The 13,871-nt window shown below is 41.0% G+C and overlaps 1 protein-coding gene across 3 annotated transcripts in view; it reads left to right on the forward strand.

Moving 5' to 3' along the window:
- sox6 (SRY-box transcription factor 6) overlaps positions 1-13,871 on the forward strand; it is a 124,066-nt gene that overhangs the window by 29,278 nt on the left and 80,917 nt on the right. The gene's annotated exons all lie outside the window — the stretch shown is intronic.

Genomic DNA, 13,871 nt, shown 5'->3' on the forward strand with positions numbered 1-13,871 from the left:
GCGTGCACATGTCTGTGTGTGCGCATGTGTCTGTATATTTGAACATTGTCAAACACGGATTCTGACATATTTACCCAACCTGTTTGTTATGATTGTGCTCGTGTAGTGTGTGGCTGAGTAGCATGCTCACCCCGATAGCCTTAAGTCAGACTGAAAGCACACATCAACAGCTTGAGGGACACATGAGCTGGCCTTAACCCCACCCCCACCCTCTCCCTCCTTCCTCTCTGTATCACAGCTTAAAAAAACTGCAGGTCAGGGTTTCTGTCTTTAAGCTGCATGCCTTTGTCTGACCACTTTCTCTCTCTGCCTCTCCGTCTCTCCCCTACTAACCACCCCTAATCGGGGATGTTGGGGTTACTGGGGTGAGGCAGTCGCTGGGATATTGTTCTTGTGATGTACTGTTGTTTCCTGTCGTGCTCTGTGTTTGTATTCAGCGTGACATAAAGATTTACATTTTTGTCTTTACCCTTCCTGTGATTCTAATTAAAAATTTGTGCTGTCATTACACACAGAGGAAGTAAATAAGAGAGCTTATTTACCATTGGCTCCTTTCCTAGTCAACCACCTTCTCTAGGCTCCAGCGTTGCTCCCTAATTAGGGTTGGCTCATTAAAAGCCACAGCAGCAGCATCTGCCTTTCAAAGCTGCTGTCAGCCAAACTTTACTAAAGCTAATGAATCCTCTTTGATTTCTTTTTCAAAAGGTCACTTATTTGATTAAATTAACAGCATTTTTTTTCCCTCAGAACTGTTGGGGGCATTTTAAAAAGAAAGGACAATTTGATACCATTACTCTCACTAGTCAAAATGTCCTTCAGGAATTCAATAGGAAAATTTCTCATGCATTTAAATGTATTTTATTTATCTTTAGCATTCATTGAGCTCGAGTCCCACATTTATACACCTAAGAAAGAAGCAAGCTGATTTCAGAGCTTTCAGACAACTGAAATTTGGTCCAAACCTATTTTGCAAAGTCATACTATATAAGATGTTTTATTATTTTATTATATTATACAAGGGTTTAAAAAAATGCATCTCTGACTGTAAACCAAAACTCACAAAAAGTGCAAATACTTTACCTATATATTCTTTATTTTTATGAATTCCTCATTTAGTTTCTGTTCACTAAATAAATAAAATAAGTAATGCAAAAATGTACGGTTACTGTTTTATCTTTCAGGGCATGGAACCAATTTATCTGGTGTGGTATATCTACTATGGTTTGACAGGAGTTATTCAGGCATACAGCATGTTAAATCTTTGAAAGCATGTTGCCATTGCTCATTTCCATGTGTTTTTTTTTTGTCTTTTTTTTGAGTAATGCTACAAAGTGGACGACACCATTTAACTCTCAGCACCTGTCAAAACCAATCTGCTGGAAAAATAAGTGTACTAAAGATGAACTGCATTCAGTAGGATGCAGGATAAAGAACTAGATCTTAAAGCGATCCTTACATATACCACTTTTACAAAAATTAGAAGGCAAATACTGAAACATGACCTTTGACCTTGGCTGCTTTTCAACAATTTCCTTTTGTTCTCACAGTCGAGAGAAAACACTGCGATTATTTTAAGTAAACACACTATTGCACTGCTAATCCACATCCTTCTGTCAATGTCTGTTTTAATTAAAGGAGAAGCAGCAGCAGAAAGATATCACGCACACTGGCTGGAGATTGGAGGCCTTAACAATCAGGCCAAGATTAAAGGCAGGCTTTGCTTCAGGGTTAGCCCTTTTGCTTTGATAAAGACTTGTGTCCTGGAGTGGGCTTTGGGGTGGGGGCAGGGGTGAAAAGGGAGAAAAGGATGCAAACAGGGGCGGATGGATGTGGCAGTTAGGCATTCCTCTGGTGTACAATCCCAGTATCTTTTCTCAAACAACAGAATTAGGTCAAAGGGAGCTTTCTGAACAAACTCAGACATATCTACTCCTATATGCATTTGTTATTGACTTTTTATAGTGTACTCCATATCACCAAAGCATACCAGATGTGCCTTTCATTACTGTAATGAATCACAAGTTTGCTTTTGAGTCACACATACAGAGAGTTCTTAGCTGTAAAAGTATCCACTTTCATTTTTGACAACTGCTGCTTCCTAATGGCATCTGATACACAGCCATCGTGAAAAATACATCAAACTCCAACAGAAAGCCCCTTATTTACCCCACAGCTCAAAGACTTTCCATTGTATAAAGGCAATAATTGTGCGTTTCAAATTCTCGGTAGTTGTAAAAACGAATGGAAAAATTACAGCGCCCGATGTACACGGCGTCTTTAATGGACAATTGTTTGGTTTTTTGCATTATCGTAAGCCTCCCTTGTCGAAGAGAAGGTGCGTTTTCACCTCAGATCAATTTTTTATATGTTTATGAAAGATGTTGAACAGGTTTTTGTCTGCGTAGTCACATAGGCTGGGAAAATGAGAGCAAGTGTGAGAGAGAAAGGGGAAGGAAGAAAGACTGAATACAGACATACGAAGTGAGTGAGAGAGAAGCATAGGGGTAGAGTGAGGGAGAGAGATGTCTTCAGTTTCTGTCTACTCCCAGTGGGCAGGACCTCCCCCTACATTTCTGCCATTATTTGATGTAATGAAAGGAGAAAGTGTGTAACACTGAGATTGTTAATTAATTTAGTCTAACAAGATGAAGATAAATGAAACCCACTGAAGGTTGACTGGGCTAAGGGGCCCACTTAGCATTCCTCCTGCCCTCGAGCTCTGTCTCTCTCACTCCTTTACAATGGAGCACAGCTAATAGCTATAGCACTGTGTTTGCACAACCCTACTGAGCTCCAACCCAGCAAGTTTCGATGTGGAACTTTTTGGTGAAATATTTTATTCTTCAGCCTCTCTTTGTCGTTGTCTCCGCTCTAGGATATTTTAAATTCCAAAACGTAGCTGATTCGATTGGTAATGCAGTTAGTTTTAGTGGCCAGATATGTGATTATCTAATTGAGTCATCTCGAAATGCGAGATAAGGCTCAGTTGACAGTTGCTATGAAACTACAAAGGCGTTTTAAAAAAATATGTGTATAGCAGTGCTTGTCAAATATGTCTTAATAGTCACACCTTTGATTATCTACTAACGGTTATGTGTTTTGGAGGTTGTATTAGTGGCGCTTCTCCACCGCAACTCTGTAGCCTCTTCACATGAGCCTGTGTCACTCTGAGCTTTTCCCCATATGAATGAGTGAGTCTTCTTCAAATGTAGCCCGGGGACTATTTGAGCAGAAAGCAGAAAGGACATTTTTCTACAAAGCCAGACGGTTGTCTTCATCCACAGTCCAAGCAAATCAGCAGTCTATCGAGCTCCTGCCTCTGCGGACACTTTGTACAGGATCTTCATGGCAGCACAGACCAATCATTATGGCGCCCATTCTTTGCTCCCTTAGTTCTCAAGTCATCCACAATGGGTAGTTGATTGTATGGAAAACACCAGAACAATTATGTCCTCTGTTTTGGTGGCAGGGCAGCGCTTTAAAGTGCGATCCTCAATAATGGCCTCATTATTGTTATTCTTGGAGCAGGCCAGGAGAAAGAAGTAGCTGCTTGTAGTACGTCATTATTTCGTAAATTTCGATTAGCTCATCATGCTGTCTCCTGGCAAACAGAATCATAGCTAATTAAAAGTGAGTGAGCACTCTTGCCTGTAACTTAAAAGGTAGCACTCGATAGGCTGTTAATATGAAAGAAATGTTAAAAAAAAAAAAAAAGGAGGATTAGAGCTGTTACCCTGGTAACTCCAACTTCCATCTGCGAGGGAACAATGAACTTGTGTTCCTCCACCACCTATGCTTGAAAAACAGAAAGCGAGGAAGTGAGTGTACTGAAAGGACAAGACCCTTTTTAAAAAACAAAAGTGGGATCCAGGTCTAATAGGCTTTTTGGTGTGGGCTGGCTAGTTGAGATCCCCAGAGCATAGAGGAGGTAAAAAAAAAAAAAATTATACATATATATATATATATATATATATATATGTATAATTTTTTTCTAAAAAAGGTCAATGACCAGCGAACATTGTTGGAGGATTGAAACAAAGACTGATGTTTGGCCATTTTGGGGCTAGTAAAGGAAAATTTGATTTTCCGTAATATGACACACAACCAAAAATGTAAACATGTCCTCAGCTGGTTAAAAATAAACGCAGACAAAACGCCAAAGACTGTTGAACTTTTTTTTCTCTTTTTTTTGCAGTTCCACTGCTTTCTTACACCAAAAAACAGCTTTTGCATGCAAAACGATGACAAACACCTTAAGAAAAAAAAAAGAAAATATACTTTTAATACTATAATGTCAATGATTTAATTAAAGACTTGAAAGTGACTGGATGGTGATTAAAATGATTGCTTTGCTGTGAGTACAAATTTTTTATTATATTCTTTTAATTTCGAGCTAACACATATTTCTTGTGCATTACGAGGAAAAAGGCCTCATAGCTAAGAGCTGCTAAAGAGCTGCTACAGTGAAAAGGAAAACTGCTCTCAAACACTGCTGAGTTATAATGATCCATGACTATGGAGGAACACTGTGCGTTTCTCTTTGAGTTTTATGTCCCTTATTACAGCTGCAATACGTCTGCTCACATTAAGCTAATTTATGGCTGAGGCCAGTGTAACAGCAGTATAGGTTAATGAATTTGGCATTACTAATTAAATGTTATTGAGGGATGAATATGAATCCTGTGGTTGGGACAGACAGCTGAGAAAGGGGGAGGAGGGGAGAACGAGACAGAGGACTTTCCTGCACTGTCTCGTTTCCTCACAACAAGTGAAATACGAGAGGTGAAGGTGGAGACGGCGCCGTGTTTGAGGTGAAATGGAAGACATCTTTGTTTCATTACAATGCCACGCCGAAATCCTTTCTCTGATTAGACGCACCCAAAAAGAAAATTGTTTATAGGCTCACAAAGTCTAATTTTCTAGAAAGGAAAGGATACTTCCAAGCAATGCAAAAGTAATAAGCAACACACAAGTCAGACAGAAAATAAATACAGTAATGCAAAATCAAGAACAAGTAATATGTAAGGCATTACTTTTTTGATATTGACCCAGACAAGGATTGTAAATATCTATATGGATGGTTTAATTCTCATTTTTCCTGCCACTCTTATTCTCCCTCTGTTTCACTCTTACTAGCGCCTCTACACTCCATGTCTGACATACTCTCCCTGAGAGCTAAACCTTTCAATTTAGATTTCAATTATCATGTTAGTTTTGTGATTAGACTTTAGTCCTCCAGGAATCAGACCTCTCTGCTCCTCTCTATTCCACTCTATTCCACTTCCCCTGCAATCACATCCCATCTGATGAATTGCGCATATAATTACGGAAGTTATTGAATATGCAGATCACTGCTGACTCTTGGTGTGCAGTTCATAATGCATCAACTCTAACTGTATCAAACAAGGGTCTCTGATAAAGACCCACTCTGATAATGAGAGAGGGCCAATGTACGCTATTAGTCAGAGACAACAGACCCCACAAAGGCTGAGACTCGATTAACAGAACAGAGACACGCTGCAATCTGTATGCCCGCTAAAACGGGCTCTGGGAGCAGCCGGCTCCACTATTGCACCAGTGCACAAGGTGTTTATGAATCAACCAAAATGAGGTATTTCCCCCATGTTACAGTATGTTGCTACCATGGTGTAGCATGCCGTCCAGTGATGCAATCCCTTAGAGGTTTTCAAGAGAGTGGAGCGAAGCACTTTACAGGCACACCCACAGACAGGGAATGTGGGAAATGTTTAAACTTTTGATAGCTTTTAGAGAGCTCTCCTAAACCCTGGCTTGTAAGTGAAAAGAAAAGGGTCTTGTGCTATTTTTTCCTTTTCTTTTCTTTCTTTTTTTTTTTTTGCATTATGCATTTTGCTGTCAAAATCCAGTAGATTTGCAACTCCTCAACAGGTCCAAAAAAGCCCTCATTTTTTCCACATAAAGCCAGTCTTTAGCTTAAGCTTTACACACAATTGAGAATACAGGGAAGGGGGAGAAACCAGGGCCTGTATTTTTAGCTTAGCGCTATAGTGATGTGGCTTCCATTTATAGCGGATATGCCTCATATGCCTGATGCCGGGTGATTGCCCTGCTGACACCAAAGAGCGAGAGTTTAAAGAGTGTACACTGGCTGCACAACACAATCTCCATTACATGCTAACAGAATAAGGAGAAGCACAACCCATCATGCAGTATGCCCAATGACACATTTTTATTAACACGGTGTTAAAAATAAGTAAATAAGATGTGTTAGTCAAATTTGGTCACATTTAGTCACATTTATGTATCTAGACTGACCAAAAGTTGTGTCACTAATTATCTCCAAAAAAACCCCAACCTTAAAATGTTCATAATTTTTCACATTGTCATGTTTTTTATGCAAAACATCCCCCCCCCCCTTTTTTTTTATTAGATTGCACACTTGTTTCCTTTAATGCCAGTTCACCTTGGCTACATGCACCTGACACCACTTGTTGGTAAAGAGGAGTCAAGAGGCACATTTTACTCACTATATTTGGTTTACTCGAAAGAAGTGCGTGTTTGTAATTTTCCTTTTAAATATGTTCACAGCTATTCAACTGGGAATCTTTAAATTATCTTTAAAGAGAACTAAAACAAAAACATCACCTATCTGCCATGCTGAAAAATTTTCCCGTGCCCCGAGTTCATGGTGGCAGGCATGGATCTTCACTGCTATGGATGTCTGTGGTAATTAAGAGTAAGAGCAGGGTTTTAGTACATGGCGCTGTGGTACTTTACCTAGCCCCATGCTATATTTTTAGGTTAATAGGATTGAACATGTTTACACCAACTGTTATATTAAGAAGAGGTCAAAAAAGGTGGCTTAACTATCTTAAAGGGGATTACATAGGCATTCAAATAGGATATCAGTAGGTGACTAATTGGCTGAGACACTAACAGCAGAAACACAACTTTTGGACAATGCTTGTGTTCAGTGTGAAATGCCTTAGTTGTCTGTAAAATGAAAAGGGGAGAATGGTTTACAGAAGTGGCCAAGATTTGGCTGCACTTTACTGCAAAGAGTGTGTTGCAAGTGCAACGACCTTTGTCAGGTTCCAGCTATTGTTTGCAGACTGGTTACACACTCTACAGGCTGTGAAAGACACATCTGCTACCTTTAGCTCAGCAGAAAGCAGGCAGTCAGTCAGGGCTGTGTGCATGCATGTGTGTGTGTGGATGGGGTCCTCCGCTACCCCGCCGAGCAGCTGAGCTACGTCCTTATCCTCTTATCAAATATTTGTCTGTCCTTCACTCTTTATTTGCCTTCTGTTTGCTTTGTTTATTGAAATTTATCTCAGACAGATTGATAACATTTCCCGAAAGTTTGCAACATATTTTCTGTGTTTGCACTTTGTGTGTTTCTGTGTGCAAATTATACATATTTATCGTGTATTGTACTTGAGACTTTGTTCATGCCTATCTGACAATGACATGGATATTTCCCCCCTCCTGTTATTTAAGTTATTTAAGTTTGTGAAGTCACAGTAGGAAGTTTGGTTTGATACAGCAGCACACTAAAACTGGATCAGCTTTACAGAAAAGGCTTAACATAATACACGAACCCATATTTGTTTTATGTAGTTTTGACTGATTTCCTGACTGAGAGCCAGAGGGTGATCATAAATGATTTTGGACAAAGGGTCTCTTTGTGTGAATGGGGGCCCAGTTGAAATGGAGGAGTAGTTTGAGATTACTAGATTATTTCCTACTAGCCCACTGAGTGAGGCGAGGCAAGCTGCAGCCCTGCACCGTGCTGTGCTGAGGCTGAGTATAATGAGTGTGGTGGCAGGGAACCACAACAGAGCCGGGGCACAGGCTGCCTGGGAACCAGAGGCCCATGGCCCACAGCCAAACAAACACACACACACAAATCCTGCTGCACACTTGTGGCTTTTTAAGAAAGCAATTTAGTTAATGATTTCATTTTGGAACCCTGTCATGATGCATGTGTCTTCTGAGCAAGCCAGCAAAAGAATTAAGGAGAAGCTAATGCAGAGGAAAGAGTATTAGTAAACACAAGCTACCCCCCTTTACAACCGCAGAGAGAAATAACATACAACCAAGTGTAATGTGGCATTTTGCTGTGAACACAGCAAAAAAATCACATGGGTAATAGACTGTGGTAGGTGCAGTGCTCGTGGCTCCCGCATCGTTTTTGCATCGCTCTGGACAAATGCAAAGAAGAGCTGAAGCACAATGCGAGTGGTCAGACACATGGTTAGCAGCAGGCCCGTTTAAACATTTTGTGTTTCAGTCAGCATCTAATTCACTACAGCACCCGCTTCCATGGAGTGGAAATACAGCACATTTTCCTGTTCAACCATGTCTGTCAGCTCTCTGATTTTATTAGGGCTGTGTTTCACATTCATTTACTCAGGTTTTCTCTGTGCCGCCCCATGAATGAAACCATTTTAGCATTGCTAAAACAGCAGCTTGTACATGTCTTCTGTGAACCAAATTTTTGGGCAATTACTCAGATCAGTGGCTGAGGTTTCTGCTTTTGCTCTTCAGATCTCATTTTTTCCTCCAGCCTCTCTCCTTTTTTTCTGTATTAGCTGTCAATCACGTGTGGTAACTTTTAACCACCTCCAAACAGAGCTGGGTGCCAGCCATTCATTTAGCCCTTCACTTTTTCTTCACATCCAACCTGTCAGAATGACACACACTGTTGACCATGCTTTCTATTCAGCACTGGCAAATTAATTGGTTTCAGAGGTTTAAATCAGCAATCAATGTCAGTTTCCCAACATAATAAGCCTTAATCATAAATCTTTGAGGTGTGGCTTGCCTGACCCCTATTCATCATGGCTCAGCTAGATGGCCTCATCTGGGTGGAGCAAATGAACTACCCCTGTTTTGATTTTCCAATTGACATGTCACATGAAACATGGCTAGTCTCTGTCCTCCCTGGTTCTACCCCAGCCGTTTTTCTAACAGTCCTTTAAAAACACACGCGCACACACACACACACACACACACACACACACACACACACACACACACACACACACACACACACACACAAGGTCCCAAAGACAAAGAAGGAAGAGAAGCCCCTTTCCCTTGAGCAACAGTTCTCAATGAAAGCCATTAATTTATTCAGAAAGAGAAAAAGAATCGAGGGAAAGAAAAAAAAGCCAAAGAAGTACAAGTAGGTCTAACTGCAGATAATAAGCTGTTTTCCTCCCATCCCCTTGAATATGAATAGGACGGCTTAATTCCTACAGTGTTAAAGGTAATTTCCTTACTTATCCCACCGAGGATCACAAATCCAGTTAAAAGCAAGATTATTTTTCTTTCTGTAGAAAACAAAAAACTAGCTCATTTTTTGATCAGAACTTGTAATGTACAGGTATATATTAGGGAAGTTAAAGGAACAAGAATAGAGACTGAGAATGTGGGGTACTGTGTGTTGACAATCCATATGCCAACCAACAGCAGTTGTAGAAACCTGCTGCCGTTTCACTTTGGCACTTCACTTGCCAGTGATGTCCTCGTGATGGCGAGACCTGTGTTTCCTGCTGTGCAGCACCGCTTCCCCTCTAGTTTCATAAATCAGCCACAGTCACCAATTTTTGATTGGTTTTCCCGCTCCCCGTAAAATTGCTCCATTATAATTAGCTGATGTCCACATTGTGGTATGGATGCTTTTGCTCAAGACTTCCTTTGTTCTTTCAAACTTCTCCTCCCTTTTGAGATTTCCAGGCTCCCTTTAGACTTATTTTTCTTGTCTTTGGCGAGTTGGGATACATCCCTTTACTTCTGTTTGGCACACTGCACAAGCTCTTCCACTCACTATTCTGGCAGCTATGAGAGATGTTACACTGGTTTTGTTGAAGTGCATTCTCTAGTGCACAGAAGAAGTTATCTTTATAAATAACAAAATGGACATGGGCTGAATAGTGCTTTGTTTAATGTTTTACAAAAAGAGGCCCACTCTATATTTCATCTGTCACTATTGCTTTTCTTTCCTTAAACAATGCTCAATTGTTTTCTATTAAAAAAAAAATAATTCAGGTTCCATGAACAGAAGAATTCTGTATTATTATGTTCCTGCCAAATTCCAATCTCTGTTTTCCTTCTCCTGTTCACAAAGGGCTCATAACTTACTGCGAACTATTAGGCAAGCCACAAAGCTTCACTGTTGCTCAGCAAATAAGGCCGTGGTCCTTGAGTTGTTGTGAAGTTTGCTAAGTGTAGCAGCAGCACCAGAAGGCTCTTTGGAAAATCCATCAAAGTAGGTCCAGAAAAACAAGAAATGTGATTAGTAAAAAAATAAATAAATAAAGAGCATCTTCTGGAGTGTGTATTTCCCTAAACGGTTGATTCATATTATTCTCTGCACCGCTCCTCTAGTGGATATATTTTGCTATGGTGTGAGTCCAGAGAAAAGGCCAGTGGTGAATTTTTTTTTTGGATGGCCATCCTTCAATTGTGAGGGCATACGCATGAGTGAACTTGTGTGTATCCCGGGGAACTGAGAGGCTGTTATGCCATCCAGCTCTGAGATTGTGTCCTGGGATCAGGAAAAGGGCCAATGGCACAGAGGGCCAAAAGAGGAAGAGAAGGAGGAGGTGGTAAAGGAGGGATTCAGTGCGTGAGTGCTCATCGACCCTTCCCGAGTAGACAGACAGGGACACTTAAGCACTCTTACACCTGCATCTGCCTTTGCCTAGCGTGGGGGGCAAGGACACCAACCACGCCGTCATAGCAGCTGCACAAGTGTTTAAAGTGAGATACAAGACAGTTCCTCTTGCGGCATATTATTGCAAATAATTTACCCTGCAAAGTAATTATCAATGCTCTGCTCAATATGTAAAGTGCGCACTTCAGGTGGCTTGCTTAATTTGCTCTGGGTGGCTATCATTTGAGCATGGATTTTTAGCTGCAGTAACTGTGGCAGTTTCTAATAGAGAAGGCATTAGGAGAGAAAGTGAAGTGAGGATGAAGTGGCGCCGTAATTGAGTTGACTTTTTGCAGGGGAAGGTCAACAATAATGGAGGAACAATTTAAACAATTCATTTAGACAAGTCTCCAGTCTCTGTACAGTAGGTTGCCTAGTCGGGAAAAATCTCTATTTTCCCAACCATTTGCTATATTTTAACACTCTTACCTGTAATTGCTCAGATGCCTGAGATGTAAGACAAAGATGTGTCACTGATTCAAACTGACTTGTAAAAAGCAGCTGTCTTTTAGGGATTGACCTTTTTTAAAAAAAAAAATAAAATAAAATAAAAAATCCACTGGAATTGCACAATAACATGTGTACGCACATTCTGTGTATGCAGGGGTTTGCCCGCATGTCGATGTGCAAGTGCATGTGTGTGAAAAGCAAGCTCACTGTGCACGGTATACAGCCCGTATTATGAGTTGATTATGTATCCAGGAACCTGGCTGCTGCACAGCATGGCACAATCACAATGGAGGGTGATAATTTAATTGTGCTAAACGGTGGAATCCGTGTCAATGCTCCTCCAGCTGGGAGCTGTCAGGTAGTAATATCTCATTATGGCAGGTGAAGAACCCAGAGGAACCCTACCATGACACCTGTTAGAACAGGAGGAACCCCTGAAGGGAAATACACAGATGATTTTCTCTCTCTCTCTCACTGACTCTCCGCGGCTCCCACGCACACGTTCACACACACTAAGCTTCCACACTATTATCTACTATCTACCCAACTTCATTTAAGATATTGTATCCCTTTGTTTTGATTTATTATTAGCTGTACATAATGTGTAGTGCACAGTTAATATAGCGCAATATAATAACAGTGTGCTAGAGGACAATGGTCATAGGCCTTTTGTTAATTGCATTATTGGAATATTAGAAAGTGAGAAAACTATTTGAATGAGCGCATGTTGGGCAAATGTACACACTGATAGACCACAAAGGAACCTCTTTATCTGTCACTGTTTGCTGTTCCATCCCGTTTAAGATATCATTCGCTTTTTTAATAATTTCTTAGTTTTTCTCTCCTTGTTCCACTGAAAACACACGTAAGAAGAGTCTAATCTCCTCCTCATCTCTGGGACTCATGATCAAAACTTGAGGGCGCAAGACGTCAGCAGTGAGACAGACAAGTGTCCGGGTGGGGTGATCGGGGGTGACGGTGTGGAGTTACTTAGGCCATTGTCTATAAAAGGTAAACAGTGTGACAGAGTAGAGACAGAAGGCGAAAGTCAGTCAGACCCTTTTATGATGAAAGAGGAAATGGGATATCTGAGGACACATGGCTCGCCAGTCACAAGACCACCAAGATGAGCAGTGCACAACACTCCTCTAATACTTACCAATTATACAGAGGTTGTTTTGCACGATGATGAAACATTATCTTGGGGAACAATTCATGACTCAAAGCATTCCAGGTCATATGAGCCAGTGGCCGGAGAACTTAAGTCCTAACCCTTCAAATGTGCGCAATATTGTCAGCTATATATAGACTGGGTATCTTTTCTATCTGACCCTCCCTCATCTCTGTCTTAAGTCGTCAAAGTGACTGGAGCTTTTGTCTTTGAGAAAGATGGCTGCGTATCTTACACTTGTTGTTATGATTTGGATTATCGCGCAGCCGGATTAGGGCTAGGCTTTTCAAGTTCAATTCATTTTTATTGTTTTGTAAAAGCACATTTTGGTCATAATAAAGTGAAACAGGGCTGTTTTGCCTACACACAAGAGGCAAAGGATGCATACGGTCTTATTTGATCTGAAAATATAATCACGTGCTTTGGTGGTACCCTCATTCAACTAAATTCTGCTCCCTCTTCTACACCTCATCAGATGTCTTTGTTGTTTCTGCGCTGAACTATTGCACGTGCACGCCTTTAGATCACAGCCCTCTGTGATCGCCTCTCCAAATATGAGGAATAAAATACTGTATGGTTGCCCTCAGATATTTTCAGAGAATTATTGCCACACTTCTCCCTTTCCCTTTTAATAATATGAGGTAGTATTGTATGGGGCTTGTCAGGGGTTGGGGGTGGGGCAGAAGGGTTTCTCTGCACTCTTTAGCTGCCTGAGCGCAGCCCTCCCAGCACTGCTAATAAATTATTAACTCCTGCTGACAAATACTGTTATGGAGCTGCAGATCTGTTGCATTCTTTAACAAGATTGCTGTAGACACATGTTACAGGAGGATGGAGTCTCCATTGCTCCCTCTTCTTCGTTTTTCTCTCTCTCTCTATCGCCTTCTCTCACTCACGCCTCAGCAGTTTGACTGATGGCTGGAGACCAAAGTAAAAGTGCCTGAGAGACTGAATATTTTAGTGGTAAAATAATACCACTTGATTTACTGTGTAATACAAAAGCAGTGCTTTGTTTCACTCTCACACTCCATTGAGGACGAGGTGCTTGTTGCGCTTCAGGCTCGAGCTTTTTGTGTGCATGAATAAAAAATATGTCAGAATATGCGTTCGGCCTACTCCCGCCCCACACACACACACTCCATTGCCAATAGCCCAACTTCTACTCCCTCCACTTACCATTACATGCATGCTCTGAACTTTGCTCCGACTTCTGATTGCCAGTGAACAGTGCGCAATTTTAAGCTCATTTTCTCTTTGATATAATTGAAGGAAACAATTTAATAACTGATTAAAATGAAGGGCTGAGTCGCACTAAAAGACACAGCCAGCAGCATTTCGAGGCACAGCGGCTAAAAAGTCAGAAGAAGAGACAGAAAAAGAAGCACACAAGCAGTCAGGCATGGGACCACACTCCTGTATTACTGTCTACCTGTCTTGGTGGGTTTGTTTGTACAGCTGCTGAGACACAAGAGATCAACTTAGGCTACTATTGTTTAGGCCTCAATTCACTGCCCAGGTTGACTGTGACTGTGTGCAAGAGAGTGAGTG

This window comes from Pelmatolapia mariae, linkage group LG1, assembly GCF_036321145.2.
Source record: "Pelmatolapia mariae isolate MD_Pm_ZW linkage group LG1, Pm_UMD_F_2, whole genome shotgun sequence".
Lineage (NCBI taxonomy): Eukaryota > Metazoa > Chordata > Actinopteri > Cichliformes > Cichlidae > Pelmatolapia > Pelmatolapia mariae.